Genomic DNA, 22,426 nt, shown 5'->3' on the forward strand with positions numbered 1-22,426 from the left:
GTGAGCTTTGCAAGGTACGTACAATTGTTATACTGATTTGCAATGTTTTACACCTTCCGAGGTCCTAAAACATAGTAGGGGGCAAGACGGGGTGGGGCAAGACGGGGAGCTTCCCCATGTTGCCCCCACTATTTGTCCAACCATTACGTTCTTATCGTCTCGCTGCGGGTTTTGAACACGTGCATTATACGTTGAATACAATTGTAAATAGGATGGTATTCGTTATTCCAACGTTTCCTAATTAATTACAAAGTATGCCTTAGGCTATATGGTGAATAAAAATACACAAAAGATGCAAAGTCAGTATTCTTGCTATGCTTTAACGGCTGACTATTGGAAATATGGTATTTACTATATAATATAGATTACCAGAAACGATCTGACTCAATAGTACGTTCCACGGGTTTTATTTCAGATGGTTCGCAAGTATCGGCGACAAACGTCTAGGCAAGATTGGTCATTGCAGTCAATGGAAGGCGCTGTAAATGCTGTTATAGAAGGTCATATGGGTTCTTTCAGGGCTGCTCGACAGTTCAACGTGCCACAGAAATCTGTGTTTCAGCGTCGGGGTGTCCATGACACTTGTGCAGGGACAGAAAGTGATGATGACGAGGCTGTCCACACTTGTGTACTATGTGGATGTAAGAGGCCTAAATAAAACGTAATACCTGATTCTACAATTTGCAGAACCATGTTTCGAAACCTTATCGTCACGTGATTTCGTTATTCCAGTCTTTATTTAAGCTTTAGAGATGAATTCAAGCTAGTTCCCCATCTTACCCCGCATATGGGGCAAGACGGGGAATTGGTAGTTTATGTTTCAAATCGAGATATTTCTAACTAAATGTAACAGGTTTGCAGGTTTCTTTACATGCTATTGTAATTCAATGGTTAAGTAAACAAATGGTAATCAAACCTACTTGAATTTGTTTATTTTTGTCCCTTTTTTAAGGGTTTAAAGTTAGCTTCCCCATCTTTCCCCGCCTTCCCCTATCTCTTGTCACCGGTTTTAGTAGAAAATAATACTTTGTAGGCTATGAACTATAAATGCCAACGGGCTTGCCACAGTAGTAACACCGGTTCCCGTCAGATCACCGGCGTTAAGCGCTGTCGGTCTGGGCTAGCACTTCGATGGGTGACCATCCGGTCTGTCCGAGCGCTGTTGGCAACGGGGTGCACTCAGCCCTTGTGAGGCAAACTGAGGAGTAGCGGCTCCGGACTCGGAAACTGACATAGGCCGGGAGAGCGGCGTGCTCACCACATGCCCCTCTACATCCGTATCCAGTGATGCCTGTGGGCTGAGGATGACACGGCGGCCGGTCGGTACAGCTGGACCTTCATGGCCTGTTCGGGAGGTATTTTTTTATGTACTATCAATAAAGGAATGTATGTCCCAAAATTTCTTGCAAGTCTGGAAGTTTGTCGCTTTCTAACACCATTTGGTAAGAGGAAGAGAAATCAAACTTCAATCTAACCCTACAGCCTAATGCGCAATTGTATTCGGTTGCTTACAGCGTCTCAACGTTGTGTAAAAGTGCCGTAATTCTCATTAACGCTAAAGAGAAAGAAACTTATACCGGTAACATAATTAAATTAATTGGTAGGTTACAAGAGAAATTATTTTGTTTGCATAATGGACATAGCGGCTGAAAGAACTTTGGAAGACTTGCTATCAAGCAAGACGAAAGACAGGCACAAAATTCCACAGGATTTTCTAGAATCAGTGGGGCAATGACACCCTAATGATTATTCAAGTTGGAATGTGCAATCTGTGAGACCGTAAGCATACCGCAACGGCGTGAAAGGGAGGTAAATGAGAGGATTATCTCAGTCAGCTTAACAGCTAATGGTATCCAAGTCAGTGGCAACAATAACAAACAAATCAGTGGTAAATAAATATGATGATCTTTTACGTGATTATTGATATGACTTCAGGAAAAAGGCGTCAGGGCTGCAGATCTGACATTGAGGTTGATAATCGAGACAAGATGTAAGAAAAATGAAGGTACGTTCACAGGATTTGTCGCTTCACAAAAAGTGTTCGACAACGAAAAATGATCCAAAATATTTGAAATTCTGAGACAAACTACTATAAGCTCTTTGGAAAGACTGATGGTGTCCAATACTTACAGGATGCATCAGGGATGAATAAAAATAGAAAACAGAGAGGGAAGTGATCGTCTTAGGAAGGGTGTATGACCGATATGCAGTCATTCTCCACTACTGATCACCATATACATCCTGGAAGCAACGCCGGAAACGAAATTTCAGGGTAGAATTATAGCAGTGACGAAATTCGCTGTTGACATTGCTATCACAAGTGAGGAAAAAATACTGGACGTGTTGAATGGACTGAATAGTCTAATCAGCGTAGAACTTGGACTGAGAGTAAACCAAGACGAAGGAGTAGCATATATGAGATTAACAATTGACATGAAAACTGGGAACAGTGTAGCAAACGTAGTGAAGGAATCCTACTACCCTGAAGACGAAGTAACGCTTGACGAACAAAGCAAGGTAGATATAAAAAGGAGACTACCACGGGAAACGAGAATATTCCTTGCTATCAAGGCGACCGTGCTAATTTTCCCGCACCGATCTGATTCATATTGACAGGGTGTGTAGGGCACGACTAGGAGGACATCAATATACGTAAACAGGAAGACGTAACTCTCGAGCTCTTTACCTTATTTTATGGACTGTAAGAGCACTTTTTTCTTCGAAAAATGGCCTACAAAATTCAGGCGCGTCATGAAGTTAATATAAAAATGTCCAGTATTTGACATAAAATTCCGGCCAGTTTTAAAAATGCCATATATTCGATGCCGCGAGAAACCTCCATCTGGCAACAAGGGATTCAATTTACAGCAGCACTGCACCGATGTGATGAACATGACTTTCGAGAACTCACAAGTTGCTAACATTGTCTCGACCCGCCCCGCCATCACAAACCTTGAACACTGTCTAGCCTTAGATGCGTCGTTGCAGCCTACGGTGCCAGTGAACTTGAATTGAAACTGAATTGTGTAATCGATCACAGCACAATATTTCAGTTAGTAACTAATTTCGTAATGGAAAAATTTAAAAGGTATTCATATGGTGTGAGCTATAAATTGAAAATAATAGCATATGCAGAAGAACATGTAAACAGATCAGCTGAGCGGAATTTCGTCCCTCCACCAAAAGAACAAACCTTTCACGATCGGCGGTTAGTGATGAAGTGAAAAAAAATGAAGAAGACTAAATGTGCAAACACAGGACTGAACGCAAAATGGACAGCATTAGAAGACAACGTGTTGAAATGGATTCAAGGACACGGTCAAAATGGCACTGGAGCTAATACAAAAATTATTCAAATACACGCTCGTAAGCTAGCGCCACAGGGGAACTTAAGAAACTTTAAGGGTGAAGTTGGTTGGTGCTAAAGGTTTATGAAGCGTTATTCACTTAGACTGACAGAGCGAGGTGGCGCAATGGTTAGCACACTGGACACACATTCGGGAGGACGACGGTTCAACCCCGCGTCCGACAATCCTGATTTAGGTTTTCAGTGGTTTACCTAAATCGCTTCAGGTGAATGCCGGGGTGGTTCCTTCGAAAGGGCGCGGCCGACTTCCTTCCCTAATCCAATGAGACAGATGACCTCGCTGTTTGGTCTATATCACCAAATCAACCCGTCCCTACCCCTCGCCAAAATCTCAGAAAATGCCACAAGAGTATGAAGGGAGGATGTTATCTTTCCATCGCTTCATTATTCAACATCCAAAGAAGGCCAGTGTGGAACTAAGCCAAGTAGTGAATATAGATGAAACTCCACTGACACTCGATGTGCTACTAACTATTGCCATGAAAGGTGTCTAACTGTAACTACAAAAACAAGTGGATATGAAAAAATGCACTTCATTGTTGTCTTTCATATTGCGCTGACGGTACTAAACTTAATCCAATGATCATTTTCAAGCGGAAAACAATGTCAAGTCCTTCTGAAATTCTGCCAGGTGTTGTAATTCATTACACGACAAGGCTTGGATGGAAAAGTCAGGTATAAAGTTGTGGATTAACATAGTGTGAGTGAGAAGGAAAGCCATTTGATTAAAGAAGAGCTCTCTTCATGGGCTGGTTCAGTTTAGTAGTCATTTGAAAAATTACGTGTAAGAAATTGACAGAGGGATGACCTGCTTCACAATTACAACCTCTTGATATGTCGATAAATGAACTAATTAAAGTGTATATGAAAGAAACATTCGTGTTCTACAGTGAGAGAAAACATTGTATTAAATCTTTCAAGCAGTGTGGCATAAGTAATGCTCCCGATGGCATTGAAGACCATCTTACATGTGAAAAAAACAACGATTACGATGAAGAGGAAGAAGGAGAAAAAGTTCATATGACGATTTTCAGGGATGTTAATGGTCAGTTCGGTTTTATAAACTAAGATTTATTTTTAATCTGGCTTGGTAATCTAATAATGAAAATGTTATGTTTTTAAAAAATTGCTTAAAATTAAGGTGTGGCTTATAGTCCGTAAAAAAAGGTATGTAATTTATATGGTCTGCAACATGCACGGAGTCGGAAGCCGATCGAGTAAGCGTTGGTTCGAGTCTCGCCACCGTCACTACTTTCATTGGGAGCTATGTGCACCTATGTTCTGCGATACATCAAGAAACTGTGTGACGTCCGAGAGCAGTTTTGAACGTAAACCAAGTTTGTTTTGCAATACACACGTTGAAAAAAACCACGCACCTGCAGAACTTCGGCATTCATTGCATGTGTTGTGTGTCGCAGTAATGTTGTCAACGTGTTTCTACTATGAATATTATGCTGATTCCTGCAGTGTTTCTTAGGATACAAGCTATGCTTGTCATAAACGTAGATATATTTCCCGTCTCCTGAAATAGCAAATGCCTATACTCCGTTTAAGAATGGAGATTGATAGAACTAAACGGGAATACAAATGAAATCTACCGGCAGCAATATTCCACCCAGTACCTCGTGTTTATTAAACTACGCGCTTACCCATTCGACTGCGGGCTCCTGGAATACTAGCGGCCATACAAGGTATACAGACACGCCTGTAATTTTCAAGCTCGGTTTCCTCGGTACCTGTTTATAGTAGTTTATTCCTGTTTACATGCGTTAAAGTCCTAGTCTGCTCCACACATCCTGTCAATATGAATCAAATCGGTGAGGGTGCGTTCTCACGGTCCCCCGTGTAAAATAAGTGTACTAGATATATTAAATATAGGCAGGATATTTCTGAGATTGTTCAACTGGAGGATAGAACTGTGTGAAAGACAGTCTGAACCTCTAGCAGTAAGTACTAATGAACAAATCCAAAAACTTAACAAAATTAAACTAAAAGAAAAATAATCAACTCCAAAATAACATCTAATTATATTCAAATCAGCATATGAATACACACAAATCATAAAAAGAAAACTTGTCAGGAACATTAACTGCGAGGAAATCGCAAAAGAAAAGAATCGAAGCGTTTGAGATGTGGTGTTACAGAAGGGTGTTGAAAGATAATTGAACTGATAAAATAAGAACTAAGGAGGTCCTGCGCAGAACCGACGGGGAATGGAATTCGTGAAAAACACTGACTTGAAGAGGGGACAGAATGACAGCATTTATGCTAAGAGTTCTAGAAATAGCTTCATGATGTTAGAGAGAGGCGCAGGGGTCAACAGATGTAGGTGAAGACAGAGAGTGGAATACATCCAATAAATAATCGAGGAAGTAGAGTGCAAGTGCTACTCTGAGGTGAAGAGGTTGACAACGTACAGGAAGTCTTGGCGGGCCACGTCTACTCAGTCAGAAAAAGGAAAAAAAAGAAATGCGCTGATTCTAATTTGATATACAGAGTGGCATATGTCTTGCGAACATGTGTGTTCACTACAAGCGACAGAAAACTGTCGGGCCAGAAGGAAATCAGTTGCAGGATGAAAAATGCTTGCTGTGAAGACTAGACAGCACAGTACTTGCCTGCTGATGCACCAACCGCTGTGTGGACTACTGCTATGTTCTGCACGGCGCTTAAATATGCGACGCGAATTCGGAATTTCTGCAAGTCACTCGTCTGCACGTGAGTACGAACGACGTCGCACCAGCCACTAGAGATAAACAAAACCGTTCTTCCCAGGGATCGTATTAGAACCGCCTAGTCACTGGTATTTTTCATGTCACCATTGACTTGATAAATGTTCAGCTGGAAAAAAAAATGCGCCTGTCGATAAGTGCATACTTCACTGATGAGAGTAAGTTCTGTCTGTACGCGAGTGATGGACGTACACTTGAACGGCTTAGACTGGGTGTGCGACCTATTCTGGACCCCATTCGCTCGCCATGATGAGGTCTCACCTTATTCTTCGTGCTGTAGGGGCCATCAGTTACAGCAGACGGCCACATTTGGTGTTTCTACAGGGTAAACCAACAGCTGCCCGCTACAGTTCACAGGTTCTTATCCCCGTGCTATTGCCATTTTTTTGACAGTAAGGTGCTTTTTCAGCAGAACAGTGCACGCCCACATACCAATGCTGCGACGCAACGTGCTCTTCGTGGTACACGAGAACTGCCCTAGACAGTAAGAACAGCGTATCTCTTGCCAATTGATCGCGTATGGAACAAGATGAAGCGGGAACTTAACTCGTTCTTCAGAGCCTACAAGAACCGTTGCTGAATTGCAACAAAGGCTGCAAGATGTTTGGAGCAATCTATCGTAGAATGCCCTCGACACCTTCATGGTCGCTTTCATGCGAGAATACACGCCTCCGTTGCCCCAGAGGAGGGCACACTGTGAATTGTTGTGATGGTGCGGCTGTTTGGGTACCCTTTACCTTTAATGTAACATGTATGTTTCGTTTGGTTTGAATTACTAACCATATACCGATGAACTGCCTGCCACATAAAATGACCTTGTCCTTAGGGATGTTACATTCTTCTTCCGGCAGTGGAACTCAATGGAAGGAGTGTTGCCTTTTTGATTCAGAGTCGCTGTATCTGTAGTTTTACCTTATTTTAGACTGTCTTGGTAGAACACAAAGAGGATTAATAATTTTCCGTTACATTCCATCTAGTTCTAAAATTTCCAAAGCCTTACTTTTCGGTTTCAGTGAAAATATCACAACAAAATTATGAATATTTTATCAAGTTTGAAACTATAAAATTAAAACGCGTTCTTGCTACTTACTCATATTTTATTGAAGACGAAATACAAAATAAAAACTACAAAATAACTGATTAGTTCCCTACTTTATGAAACTGTCTACTGTTGTCGTTTACAATCATCATCATCAGTTATCTGCTATATTAGCAGGTCCTTTGCCTCTCCATTTTCTGCGATCCGTTGCTTCCTTCTTAATCAGCATAACAATATATGTGCCGAAGAAGAAGGAAGTAATCAACATCACTATTTTTAATCAAACGTTGACAAATTTTACTCGGGATGAGTGTAGAAGAGTCCATATCTGTCCTCCTTTTGAAAAGCTACACTCACAAGGTACAGACCCTTCCAGAACCAACTCACGACCTGCTGGCTACAACAGTCACCTGCATTCTCACCAGATTCAGGGATCGCTACTTGTATTCAAATATGCCTCAGATAAATAGTTGTTTAGTTCGAAAGCCACAATCCCAAGTCTTGGCTTCCTTGGATCTGACTAATGGTATCATCAAACTCCTCCCAAACATAAGAATTTGCACATGTTAGATTGATAATTGGTTGGTAATTGTTCTCTTTTTCAATTTTCTTGTGTTTCTTACGGTAGGTGTACTCTTTTTGAGAACTATAACTGCTCTTTTGATCTCGTCAACAGTTCTCTGTTTGGACTTCTGTACTGTGTGTTGCAAGAGATTTAAATGCAAGTATGGGACATGGGGAAGGTTCAGAATCATGGTAATTGATTTCACGTTTGAAGCGTTGTCCGTTATTATGGAAACGATTTTAAATGTGGTATTAAATGTAGTAACAACGGCCTTAACCCTGTTTGAAATGTTTTCTGCAGTGCGTCTTTCCTCGAGTTGGAAGCATCCAGGGGAAAACATTTTGAGCCTTCTTATTTAAAAAATGCGTATATAATGTGTATTGCTTACGTTTTCCTCCCATCGTTGCCTTTGCAGCAGTCTAATCATTTTTAGTTTTATCAAATAGAAATAGAGGCAAGAAAGTGTGAGGATGATTCACGAGAAACAATTTGTGAAATGCCCGCAGAAGAATCATTGGTCCAGTGCAATTGTGACCTGCTTAAAAGGCACTGTTGTATACTTGGAGTTTAGACATATCATCAGGTTTGATGATGAGCCAAATGAACAGGAAGTTATCTGCTGGCAGTAGCGGCATTTTCCTTTTTTTTTTTTTGTTAATCCTGTTTGGCAAAATGACGCCATATGTCACTTGAAGCTCGTCTTCTAGGGGAAGACAGTGTGAATGACTTATATCCTGAAACATTGAACAATATGTTATATGGAGAAATTGAAGTACTTGCTATTAATATGCACTTTTTTAAAAGGTAAAAACTTAAAATTGGCCAATGGCTTTGCCACAGTGGTAACACTGCTTCTCGTCAGATGACCGGTGCTGTCGGGTCTGGATAGGCCTTGGATGAGCGATCGTCTGGGTCTCCGTGGCACTGTTGCCAAGTGCAGTGCACTGAGTTCTTGTGGAGCCAAGTGAGTAACTACTTGACCGACAAGTAGTAGTTCCAATCAAAAGAACTAACACCAGCCAGGAGAACGGTTTGCTGACCACATGCTCCTCCCATGCTAATCAAGCGATACTACTGGGCTTTCAAGTGACAAAACTGTTGGGGTTTTATCGGAAATGGTACTAAATACGCTAGATGTTTGGGGACTCAGTGACCAAATAGTGAGTGAAACATATGATGGAGCCTTAGTAATGGCAGGTAAACGCGGCAGTGTGCAAAATTTGGTTAAACAGAAATGTTTGCAAGCTATATTCTTGCATAGTTATGCTCATAGACTTAACCTAGATATGTTAAATTGTTCTAAAAATATCAGAACAGCTACGCTTTTCTTTTACAGTTTTATAACATTGCATTCACTGTTAGCAAGACCTCAAGGAGAACACAACTCTCAGAAAATAAAGGATTCACATTGCCTTAAATATGTACTACACGCTGGAATTTCTGTTCACGAGCTGTCCAGACAATGTACCTAAAATGCCATGAATTGAAGTGCATTTTCTAAAATAGCACCACAGATGATGAAGATTGGGATGCAGAGTCATTCAACAGTGCTTCTGGCTAGCTTATCATTCTTAATAAAACTCAACTACTTTTCCTGCATTGCCTTTATTAAAAATATTTGTATATGCTGACCACCTCTATACGCATCTCCAACAGAAAACTGCATGTGATATTAGTATATGCAATGCTGAAATCAAGAAGACCATCAGTTTGTTAAATGATACAAGTTCAGAAAAAACTGTGACTCTTGTATTGAAAGCTCTAACAAGAAATTTCAGTGTGAAAAAAGTGCTAGTAACCATGACTTTCAGTCTCTGAAGATCTTATCTTTTGAGATCTTAGATAACATGACAGTGCAAATGAAAACGCGTTTTGTAGGTTTTCAGAATATTCTGTTTATAGAGTTGCTTGACAAGATTCAGCTTGGAAATTACAAATCAATTTTCCTAACAATGAAACGGAGTGGCGTCCTCATAGTGGACAATGGTCAAGATATTGTTTTATGATGGAGTAACAAAAATTTATCAAATTGTCTCTTATATTCCCTGCAATTACAGCTTCTTGTGAAAGAAGAATAAAAACCTTTAAAATAACTAAAAATTGCCGTAGCATTTCAGTGAAAAGTGATAGGTTAAGATCTCTCTGCACAATTAGCATAGAAAGAAACCTGATTAAACAATACAGAAGTGATCAGAAACTTAAGGATAACGTGACTGCTACTAAGATGATCGATGTGCGGATCTCCTGTATAGAAAGATATAAGGAAAGCCTACCCACAGTTAATCCACTACCTTCGCCACTGTCAGTGACAAAGACTGTGAGCCAACTTGCCTCAAGAAACGACACAGAGGCTTTATGACACTCTTCTCTTCCGAATCAGTGCATGCATCCAGGCCACACAGAGGGCAACGTCATACTCCCGAGTTGTTTGTAAATTTGACTCGATTCTGTAATGACTGAAAGAACATCACATACCCTCTCAAAACCAAAAAATCCTCCTATGGGACAATCTTTTGAACAAAACCTGAGAATAATACTTATTTTTGCCTTAATATTCAGCGTATCCTCTTCTTTAATCCGATCATTAATGACATTGGTAACCGATTTAATTAATTTGTTTTGAGTGGAGCTTTATGTTCCTTTGAACCCAGAAGTGCTCGGCAAGTGATCACAATAAACTGTTTCTATCCACACAAAAGTTGTCGGAACTTTCACTTTCAAAGTGTTCTCTGAATGCAAGTTCTCGCCTGCCCAAGAATACAAATACGTCTCGTTATTACGAATCTATTTTGTTTCACGGTCGAATTATTTTTTTATGACTAGAAATCTGGTTCCTTCAAAAACTGACTGTTCAGTTCGTCCATGACCCAAAAACTGAAAACTTTCTTGATCCTGGAGATGCCTTCTTGCATTCTGCTGTTTCTCGGCTATTCTGTCAAACTTTTTGTCATGCACACTCCGAAAGAAGGTGCCGTGCGATCTTCTCCAGTCTGAGATCCACCAAGCAAATCACTTGTGCAACGTTACTGTTTATTTGTTACGGAGCAACCTTTAAGCCAAGGATACATTTTACACCAAGAAAAATGAAATTTTCTGATTTGCCCTCATCAACTATTTTAATGTCTAAGTGTGGCGTGAGTTTATTTTTATAACTGCCCTTTGTTTCGTAATTCCAGCTTCAAAATGGTTTGTCGTCTAATTCGCGACATGAAGACACAAGTGTTCCCTTTCCATAAGCAATAATAGTATCAGTTAATTACCTGCACTCACGAATTATACTACTAAAATAAACTTTCGTTAAACCAAAACCGAACAGCACGCGCAATAACGCAATTTCACGGCTAAGGGAAGCCTCATTGTTTTGCTCCTACGACACACGTGACTGCCTGCTGCTCTGTTGCCTGCCGCGTGCAAACAAGAGGCTATAAGTATTTGTAGAAGCTGACACTGAACTTTTAAACTGGATAGCATGCATAACGCAGTGAACTCTCAAATCACGGATGGATCGAGTGAAACTATAGTGACATACTCTCTAAGTGTACGTGTTCTTCAAATTTTTGGGCAGATTAAACATCGAAAGCCTCTGAAGAGCTTCGCCAATACTGCTCCTTGATATCCTGGGTATTGGCACTGCTTGACGCCAGAGCTGGTCTCATATCTATTCTACTGAAGACATAGATGGATCTGTTGCTGACAAAGGTGGCTATCTAGATATTTTATAAGCAGTCTGTCTGGTAGACTCGTGTCTGTGCCCCACAGATGATTTTTCTGTATTTTGTAGTTATTTGGGAAAAGAATTCGTGCGATGCGACAGTATTTATTTTGTGTGAATCGCCAGAACCATTTTCTCATCCACTCAATATTACAGAGTGATCTCTGCAAGTACGAATGTGTTCGAATCGTCAGTGACAGAAACAGAGGCTCTCTTGTGCTGTCTGATGGTGTAGTGTCAAACTAGCAAGGCTTCTCCAGAGAGGTGTAGCAAAGTGCTTATTTTCGAATTAAAGTTTTCCCGTTGGTTTCTCTCAGGTACACTCCAATGAGAAGCACCTTCACTCCCTTTAGTAAAGAAAGTGATCCGTTCGGCGACTGCCGTTAGTTGGCCTTTTTGAACGTCTATCTACTTCATCCCCCAAAACACCACGTCTCCACGGCAACGGCAGCTGGGCAGAACCTCAGGAAACTCACTCAAAATCTGGACTCTGATGTGGGGCAAGTATGATGTTCTTCAGACCATGTTTTGATACATCTCTGCGTTTCAGTTGGCAAGGATACATACTCGTTTTGATTTGGAAATTGCTTCATTTATTTCGTCAAGCTTTCCGGAGAGTCTTCCGTCTCGAGTTGTGGAGTTTTTTTTTTTTTTATCGTTTCTTCTGGATGATGTTCGAGCCAGATTCATCTCTTTGTTCGTGCCAAAGTGGATCACGTGCTATCAGCACAGGTGCTTCTTCTCTTGAGAAACACTTCGAATCTGTTTAAACACGGATGTTTTCAAAATTTGCGAGCATATAGATGATGATACAAATTTGATTCTTTGATGTTAGCTATCTTTCATTCTAATAATGTCCCTCATGCGGAACCAATGTAGCAGCGTGCTTCTGTTTGACAGTCATATTAGACTGTGCCAGAGTTGTTACAGAGTCACTGCAAATGGATCATACACCCTACTACAAGAATCTTATACTACCACTGAAAATATCATATTTTTATTTTTCAGCCTCTGCCCACCTGCGACCATCTCGCTCTACGCTGATAGTATTAATTGGCATATGTTCCATAATTACAAGAAAACGTTAAGACTATTTAACAAAATAAAAATAAACAGTGTCACTGCTAGAACTGTTTGCACTTTCCTGGTTGAATCTGTTCAATTTCACTGACTTCAGTACAATCGTCCGATATAGTTGGAAACGCCAACTTTTCTACATCCTTCAATGGGTAAAGATAAGCAGTCGTCATTCTTTCAGTCACAGAATTGGCCGGCTGGGAGGTAGTGCAGCAGCTGTCATGCGCATTGTGATACCAGCAGAATTCCATTTACTGGAGACGTGGACAGCCGTTTTCTCGACTTGGTTTTCATTCTGAATATCTTACTGAAAATAAAATTTTAAAACGGAAGATAATGTTAAAAAGTAATCTTCAAAGTTTTGATACTGGAGTGTCACGTCTCTCACTCCTCGTCGCTCATTAAATAATCTCACTAGTTACCAATAAGGATGGTAACAGTAACAACCAAAAAGCTTATAATCTTCTGGCAATATTGATTTTTATCTTACCTGAATACTCACTCGCATTCTGCTGTGGAATTCGAAGTGATAGTACTGCCAGAGCGAAGTCCGCTTGAGTACCACATAAATGCACATCGTCATCGGATGAGATCTGTCCAATCTGAAAAAGATATGCATTGTCCTTTAATTATGCCGGTATTTATACACATTGAAAGCATGGCATAACACTCTTCCCTGAACATACGAATTCAAACGAGAATTATTTTAAAAGAACATACACAACATGTTATTAGGAAAAGCTAAACGTACCTTGTGTCAAAATCTAACAAGTTCAAATTCCGAAGAAATACGTGCTGGAAGCATATCCAAGGGCAAAGAGCACCGTTCATCATACAGTTTCTGCAATTCGAGTGATTTAAATCGCAAACAAGATCCATCGGTGTCGTCAATGTAGGGGCAACTTCTCCCTCTATTCGAGACAAGGCTCTTTTTGAAGATAATACAGATAAATGTTCTATCAGAGGGTCATTAAATTTAAATCACACCTGAATTCCTTTGTATCCACGAATTTAGAAGTTGGGGCATCTCTCCCTAAATTCCCTTCTGAGACATGGTCAAGACACCCTTCGACTTCATTGCTTCCAGAACTTCTACACATAAATACATGCTGATGGTGTCCAAAATACTGGTCTCATCTGCAGCCGCTACAGGACCCATAATAATTGTATCAAGACATTCTTTGCGAACATAATTCTGTTTGATGTAGATTAGCAAAATGTGTTTAAAAGAATTTTCCATTTGTTTCAATTTAGCACAACAAATTTTAAACATTGGAAGTAACCATTGATTGTATTAAATTTGTTCAAAATATAGTTTGATAAATGTATCATAGAGCAAGTTTAGGATCTCTTTGGACTTATTAATCATTTGTGTTGCACACTGACTAACAAAAAATAAAATTAATGCATCTGACTGCTCTAACATTTGTTCGATAACAGAAAAAACGGAAAAACAACGAGCCTGCTCTGGATGTAGAATTTTATGTACTTTAAGCTGCCTATATTTCTGAAATTTAGTTAGCTGATATTGCCGTTCGGAAATTAGTTTTAAGAAATTATGTACATTTCTTGCAAATTCCTTACAGCGACTAGGAAGTGACTTGAGTACATCATTAGCACACAAGTGAATTGAAAGACAAATGGATTACGTTAATATGATTCCAGGAAGAAGCTATTTAGTCTACTGGATACTAATAGTGCTTCCTCATCATACCATTTGCGCCATCTGACCCAAAACCGATGATGGCTTTTAATAAAATGGTATATTCTACTAAGGAATGAGTGGTGTCTCATACAAGTTATCCCCAATCACAGACACTGTCATTATTTCAGACAAACTGAATAGCACACAACAGTGCAAGCAGAACTGACTGAAGCGATATTAGTATTTTAATTTGAGAATTTTATTCTTTGAAGATTGGAAATAAGGTCATCTTTTTGAGGAGGCGTAATACCGTTTTTTATAACAGCCGTAGTTTTGCTCCGTTTCATAACAACATTTTCTGATATGTTGGAATCAAAAAACGCACTTTTTAAAACAGCTGTCAAATGATCAGTTGTATTAGAAGACATATCACGAGCTGCAAAGAACGCAGCAATTTTAAGCTCGGATTCTTAGTTCTGTTGTTGAGCATTTGCCTTTAGACAAATACGTTCCAAAAGCTGCGCATGATTTTTTATTGATGTCACTCGTTTCATCAAAAAAATGGTTCAAATGGCTCTGAGCGCTATGGGACTTAACTTCTGAGGTCATCAGTCCCCTAGAACGTCTTAAACCTAACTAACCTAAGGACATCACACACAGCCATGCCCGAGGCAGGATTCGAACCTGCGATCGTAGCGGTCGCGCGCTTCCAGACTGTAGCGCCTAGAACCGCTCGGCCGCTCAGGCCGGCTCATTTCATCATGTTTTCCTTTAATTCAGTCAGAGCAGCTTTTGCAAAATATTAACAGTGTTTACATTTTGCCTTACAGCAATTATTAGGGTCCTTTACTATCCGTGAACGAAATGGTGGATCCTCCTCGCATGCAGGCCGATGTTACTGAAGCCTATGCTAAGGTTCCTCACTTTTTGGCAATTCACCTCTTTCGTCTTCATTTTCTTTGGCATAGAAACACCGCATATCTAACTTTTTAGCAATTCGCCTCATTCATGTTCTTTTTCTTTGGTATAGATGCACTGCACGACTCTTCGTCACTTCTTGTCAGAACACCCGCGAGATAAACTACACAAATTCACACAACATTTTTACATTTAGTATTCCTTCACAAGGCATTCTGTGTACTTCGCGATCAGCTCGTTATCTTGAAAAGAGTCGCATGCTTCAACTGCGAGATTTAAATTTTGTTCCTTTATTACTGGAGTGGGGATTTATGAAGTCCTGACTGCTCCGAGTGCACGAATCAAAGATACCGTGTTCATAGTGCTTATTACTCAGTAGAATAAATAACTCCATGTGGAAATGACTCAATTTATATGACGATTTTTGAATAGGAAGGAAGTTACAGAAATTGTTAAATATGGTAGAAAAGGTTTTACGTACACTTAAGCAGCTCTTGCTCCGATGCGATTCGATGGTGGTGAAGGATTTTCTTTTTTCCTTTCTGTTTCTATGTTACTAATGTCTTTTTCAGTATCAATGCAGAATTATTCTCCACTTTTTACTGGATTTCCAACTTTGATCTCATTACCTCTGAGATCATCCACACTGGTGCTCCATTGTAACTCCATTTAAACCTAACTTCTACAAATGAGGGACTCCATAAATGGATCGTTAATCTAACGCTGGGTCTTGTATTCCAGTTGGGTTATCAATAACCATAATAAATTCACAATGTTAATCAGAGTTACTTCTCTCCATGTACTCGCATATCCTCTTAATGTTCCCCTGGACACTGTAGATTTGATGCCAATTCCTAGCAGATTTTGTGCATAACGAATGCCTCTGGAAAGTGCAGTCGATCTGCATTACTGGGATCTAACCGGTGTGCAGTTTAATATTAGATCCTTCACAAAGCTTGAAAAGCGTCCCTGCCGGTCGACATTGCATGCATGGTGGCTCAGAATAAGACGAAAGTTACGTCAATTATTTATTTAGTACCTTCGGACAACTATCAATGTCCCTGATATATGACACCTTGTGCTACTATTTTTGTGCAGTCGTAATCAATCCTTTTGGATTAAGTGTCTTTTGTAAAAAGACGCCAGATTTTAATAAAATTTTCATAACAGGTAGCAGCCTTGCGCTCGTCGATTCCTATCAGAGGTGAGAAGTAACATTATGTTGTATTCATGGGTGTTGATAGTGATGTTATTTTTGGTAGTAATTAATTTATTTGCGTACTGGCGGAATGTATTTGTTTTGTGATGGAACGCAGTATTACAAGTCGTTCTGCTGCATTTCGTTACACGTACAATTCTCTTTTATTTGGAGTTTATGTATAGCTATAGAGATGCGTCTGTCTCAACAGCATTAGGTTTGGGATAATTAGACAATGGATGTGATAACTTGCTCTCGAAGAAGACCTTCAGTAAAGGTGATTAATTTACAAGGGGATATGCTGGAGGAAACGCCCACAATGTCGAGGCATATTGGCTTTACACAGTTGGACACCAGGAGAGAGCCAGTGAGTAAGCTTTCTTGGGAAACAACGACATAGCCTTTACATAAGGGACGTGCATGATCTGTTTGCCTCCAGAACAAGTAGACTGTGGCGCCAAAGCGACTGTAGCCCTGGAAACAGTACACAGAGGGGAAACTGTCCCTGTGGTACCAAGCCCCAAATCAATACCGGCCAAAATCAGATGCAGTTATTGTCAAAGGCTGCTCAGGGAATGCGGATAAAAGTCGTGGACTTGAGATCAGACCTCATTACCATTAACCTGCGACAAGAAGAAGTTGGGGATAAGGTCAAAACTATTGACGACAGTCAAGCAGCACTAGCTGAGCAACTGGAAGATACTCTACGGAATGATGTAGCATTGCGTTCGGACAGAGCATCGATCTATCATCCATGAGTGCTTGAGACGTTGAGGGAAGTAAATTGGAGCAGACTGAACTGCTACAAAATGTCTTTCAAAGTGTTGCGTGATGTGAGAAGATATTTCAGTAGCATGACTCGGTGACTCGGAGCTCTCCAAGATTGCTGGCACAGTATTAGTTTTGGCAATGGCAGTCTAACAGTTGTCACCAAAGTGCGAGACTGTTCCAATGGCACACATTCTATTGGTCTTAAGCAGAGTGCAGAGATCTAATCACTTATCTCATAAAAAAAAAAAGGAAAGTTGGAAATACATCGCAAGAATCACGAGGTGCTGTATCATCTCCAGCGTAACGCTGATAACAACAATTACTTGTGAAATGGCTCGAAAGATTTACACCGTATGGCTGATAACGAGGGCAAGCAAAGACACGTGGAGGTGGAGCAGTTGTGAGACCTCGAAGAGACGTTATTTCACAAACAGAAGACAACATCGCTTTCACGCGTAGATTAATACCAAGCTGAGTATGATTTCGATGATGACATGAGCAGGAGGCGCCTTATGTTCATCCAAAAATATTCGCTGGTCTCTGACTCCTCGAATAATCAGCATCATAGAATTTGGAATGAGCTATTTTATAATGCACTTCTGATGCTAGTGAAGTGGCAGCCTACATGCACTTACTAGTTTGTGAGTGTAAAATATACACTGACTTCGAACATGCCGTTTCCGAAGAATACTGGTTAATGGGTATCCAAGACCACATAAAACTCAGCTTTCTAATGAAGGAGGCATGTGGAAGTTTAAACAATTAGATTCGAATGCATTATTATGAAGAGATGGTATGTAGAAACCAATATCTCGGAGGACAGTACAATCTCCCTGAGTTACTGTACATATGCCTGACCAAGTTGACACACCGTTTGCAGAGAGAAATAATGACTACTGGTCAGACCCGTGCGACATCAAGATGTTCCAGCGCCTTCTGCAGGACCTTGGGTACAATCGTGGTACTGAAGTATGTGAGACAGAACAAATTGTGGCAAATAACTTTCTCCTGAAAGAAGGGTTACAGAAAATACTAACTTGCAATCATGACATCCACCATGGCAAAAACGTTATGGGTGTAATGGGAACTTGCTGAGGGGCTGGTGCAGAGAGAACGGAAGGTCAAATCATGAGCCTCGAAGAATAGTAGAAATTCGGAATGCAGATCTGCGGAGTAACAAGCGGAATGGAGAGGAAAGTGATAGTGACTAGGCATATCCGCAACAGATAACCTTGAAGCAAATGCAAATGAGCCCATGTCTTTTTACATACATTTTAAACAACTTACATGAATGTTGATAAAGGAGTAGAACGCGAATTCTGGGTGTTACATGAAGCTGAGGGATTCAGTATACTTCAGCAACATATGGAAATGGATAAGAATGCTACTTACTACTTGCAAGCCCTCTCAAAAGGCTAAGCCGCCCATGGTGAGTCACCATTATTCTTCAAAGTACCCACCAGGCTTCGGGAAACCATTGCGGCAGTCTTGTTACAGGCCATTACCCCATTTCAACACAACGAGGATTGCAGTATGTGTTCGTAGTACTTGAACATACATCTAAGTTCACAACATTCACTGCATTACATAGCAAGATCTATGACGAAACCGTACGCCGACCATTTCTTTAATGCTGTGGGATACGTTTGAAAAGTGTTTTCAGATAATGGACCACAGTTCCATTCACGAAGTGTCAAGGACTGTTGCAACTTAAGGGCGTTAAGACAATTTATGTCTCTCAGTAACATCTGACTTCCAGGCGAGCAGTAAATCTGATGAAGGAACTGAGTAAAATGAGTCACCTGTATGGTAGTTGACAGCATCGAAACTCGAACATTTTTCTGCACGATTTGCAGGATCTGTTCTATGAATTGCCCCAGTCAGTGGGTATGGCACCTACGTTTGTCCTCAAGAACCAACGGCCGACAAACAGGAAAAGGGAAGTAAGATACAAAGGAATTAAAGTTATTAGCTGCCAGTAGGCATTGATTTATGCAATGGGGCAAGGTGAAAATTTGTGCCATACCAGGATTTGAACGCAGGTCTCCTGCTTACTCTTCAGATGCGCAGACCACTACGCCCTCCGGACACCGTGGTCACTGCAGGTACACAGACTACCCTAGCATGCCTCCTATAAGACCAAAATTCTCGACTTACACCACGCACAACTGATGTAGTGCCTGTTGTGTTGGCAGAAGAGCCAACACCGTGTTATTAGAGGAGGCCGAAATGCAAGCGTTTAGCGCACACAGACTGGCGTGAGGAGGGAAGGACTATACTGACGTGAGGTCTGGAACATGACAAGGAATTAGAATTCAGAAAGCGGACGTAATTAGTTAGATACTTAACTTTAATCCATTAATGATGAACGTCGCTCTTGACGGTACATGAGTCACAATATTATTTGTTCAGAAGACATAGTAACTGAATATGGCGCCTTGCTAGGTCGTAGCAAATGACGTAGCTGAAGGCTATGCTAAACTGTCGTCTCGGCAAATGAGAGCGTAAGTAGTCAGTGAACCATCGCTAGCAAAGTCGGCTGTACAACAGGGGCGAGTGCTAGAGAGTCTCTCTAGACTAGACTTGCCGTGTGGCGGCGCTCGGTCTGCAATCACTGATAGTGGCGGCACGCGGGTCCGACGTATACTAACGGACCGAGGCCGATTTAAAGGCTACCACCTAGCAAGTGTGGTGTCTGGCGGTGACACCACAGTGCCGCTGCTTATTAGGCTCATTACTCACAACACATCGCCGATGCAACGAAGGGATCATTGGCCTCATCGCCTTCATTAAATACGTAGTGGCTGTTCTTTCCCATATGTACTGAGAAATGGTGATACGACTGCTATGAAATTCTTATCATTAGATTTTAAGAAATCTGTTAGATGAAAATATTTCATTTTGGGTGCAAGTCTTATGGTCTAACATTTTCGCTCTTTTCGTAAATAGTCACAGTTACTGCGCTGTGTCAAATTAAGCTAAACACTGCAAGAAATTTTAAAAAGTTTTCAGAGGTAAGAACGCCTTGCGTAAACATTGTTTATAACTGATTTCATGCATTGCAGTTTATGACATGTAGACAAGACATCCAAATTTTATTTAATATTGAGAGCAGAACCATATCTCATTTTGTTCTCGAATTATTGATTTTTATATCCGACGGACGGACCCACAAGATGTACCCATTTCCGTTCCTGCACATCACAAATCATGTGGTCATAACAAGCATCATCGTTCATAAACAGATGAAGCTATCGAAAGGAGACTTTTCGCAAAAAAAAAAAAAAAAAAAAAAAATAGCACGCAGAGAGACACTTGTGTCAGATGTAGATACCGGAAAATTTTTATTCGCCGAAATACGGAATAACTCGTGTGCGGCGTAGAGAAGTTGGCGAAACGCGATGCATAAACAGGTCAGTAGCGCTTCAGGAGAACCCAGCGGCCACGTTTAAACACGTCCTCCAGGAGCAGCAGAGCATGACGAGTTAATTCAACTCGACCACTGCAGTTAAAAAGTTCGAAGATATAACATTTGCTAGCCAAGGTGCCTAATGTATTTCCATTTGTGTTATTGCTCCTCGATGTATGTGCATATATGTTATTATTTTTTTTGTGTCATCTTTAAAAATCTCCACTCGGAGAAAAGGTCTATGTATTGGCAAAGGGGCCCAGTATCATTTTTATTTGTGTTATTGCTGTACAGTGTAGGGGTATATATGGTCATTTATTTCTCTTTCCTTTAGCAATCTCAGCGTGGAGATCAAATTTTTAGTGATGCTATTTTTGTGTTCGTTAAGAGTTAGAGTCCCCTTCTTGGTAAACAAAGTCAGGCTGATAAAATTTCTGTTCACTGTTATTTTAAGTATTCAAAACAATCAATGAGTGCGAATTATCTTCCCAAGCAACTTGGTGATGAAAGATGGCTATCTAAGCCCACTTTTATTTCTTTTATAGAGATTTGTTTGACAGACTCATGGATGTGCTGCACAAATGGTTTTTCCGTTTGTACAGTCCGTTGTGAGGAGAATATGTATGACGTAACAATATTTATTTTATTGTAATCACCAGTATTCTTTTCTCATCCACTTCATAGCCCATAGTAATTTCTGCAAGCATGATGAAAGGTGGCTACACTGAGCCACAGCGCCAGAGATCGCGCTAGAGAGTATTGTTCCGCCGCCTCCACTGGCAGTGATTATTGAGATGTCGTAGTAGTCAGTGCTTGGGGTGAGCTCGTGGTAGTCAGTGCTTGTTAAGAACTCGTAGCAGAGAGTGTTTGTTGAGATGTGCTAGTAGGGGGTGCTTGCTGAGATGTGATACTGAAAAGTTCTTGTTGAGATGTGGTAATAGCGAGTCGGTGTGGAGATATATTGTAATGATTAGAGTGATTTTGGTCAATATATAAAGGTAACGAAACTTGATTTATTTTTCATTATTTAATGTCGTAAATAATGCTTCATTATAGGTTCAGTCAACAAAGCATCTGGCTTGTGTTCTTGTATTAGAGTGTAATCCTGGTTTTCTTGCGCAATTGTAGTATTTCAATTTTTTTTAATTAATTCAGTATAAATGATATTTAAAATTTCTTGTGTTATTGAAGAAGAACCGTGCCAGATGCGTACGTTGAGTCATACTTCCACACACAGAACAGTTACACTTATGCTTTGGTTTCGTAGGTTTTATAGTTGCTGGGGACTTAATTAATTAATTGTGTTAATGATAATTTCCATTTCATTCTTTGTTATTGTTCTATGCAGTCAGATAGCGTAATAATACTAGTCAGGGCCAACCGTTTACGAGACTTCGTAATCGGACAGACAGCTACAAAAAATTAAAATTATTTGCATTTATTTTCAATTTTAATTAAGCCCCCATGCACGTGGCGACCGCTGCTTCGGATCGTCCCTTGGAAATCTTCTGATTGTAAAAATAGTAGACAGTAGTATTGTTGTAGTAATTTGTAGTTTAGTAATTGTAGTCTATATTGCATGTGTAGATTTGGTAATTGGCATTCATCTAATGGCATTTTTCAAAATTTAATTTTATGTTGTCTTGTCTATGGGTGTGACAATTTAGTGCAATTATTTCAATTGTTCGATTAATCGTGTTTGAGGGAAGCATTTCGTGTGAATGATATTGTTGGAGATATAGTGTCATTCTGTGTAACTTTCGTATTGTACGAGTTTTGTATGTTTTGTAAATGATTACGCGATCGATAAAAAAGGAAAAAATGATGAATAGTGAGAATAACGAAATTGTTAACATGGCGAACTCGCCAACACAGGAGAAAGGGATGATGAATAATGGAGTGGAAAACAATGTAATAAGTCGCGAAAATACTCCGGAAACAGTTCAAAATTTTTCACAATCGAAAAATTCTCAGATTACGAGATTAACAACAG

The 22,426-nt window shown here is 40.2% G+C and overlaps 1 protein-coding gene across 1 annotated transcript in view; it reads right to left on the reverse strand.

Annotated features, from left to right (window-relative positions):
- Positions 1–6,006, reverse strand: part of LOC126262514 (cytochrome P450 6k1-like) — a 55,881-nt gene extending 49,875 nt beyond the window's left edge. Inside the window, exon 1 of the mRNA XM_049959187.1 lies at positions 5,986–6,006. The gene's annotated coding sequence lies outside the window, so the exon portion shown is untranslated. The remainder of the gene's footprint in view (positions 1–5,985) is intronic.
- Between the last annotated feature and the right edge of the window lie 16,420 nt (positions 6,007–22,426).

This window comes from Schistocerca nitens, chromosome 6 (assembly GCF_023898315.1).
Source record: "Schistocerca nitens isolate TAMUIC-IGC-003100 chromosome 6, iqSchNite1.1, whole genome shotgun sequence".
NCBI classification, from domain to species: domain Eukaryota; kingdom Metazoa; phylum Arthropoda; class Insecta; order Orthoptera; family Acrididae; genus Schistocerca; species Schistocerca nitens.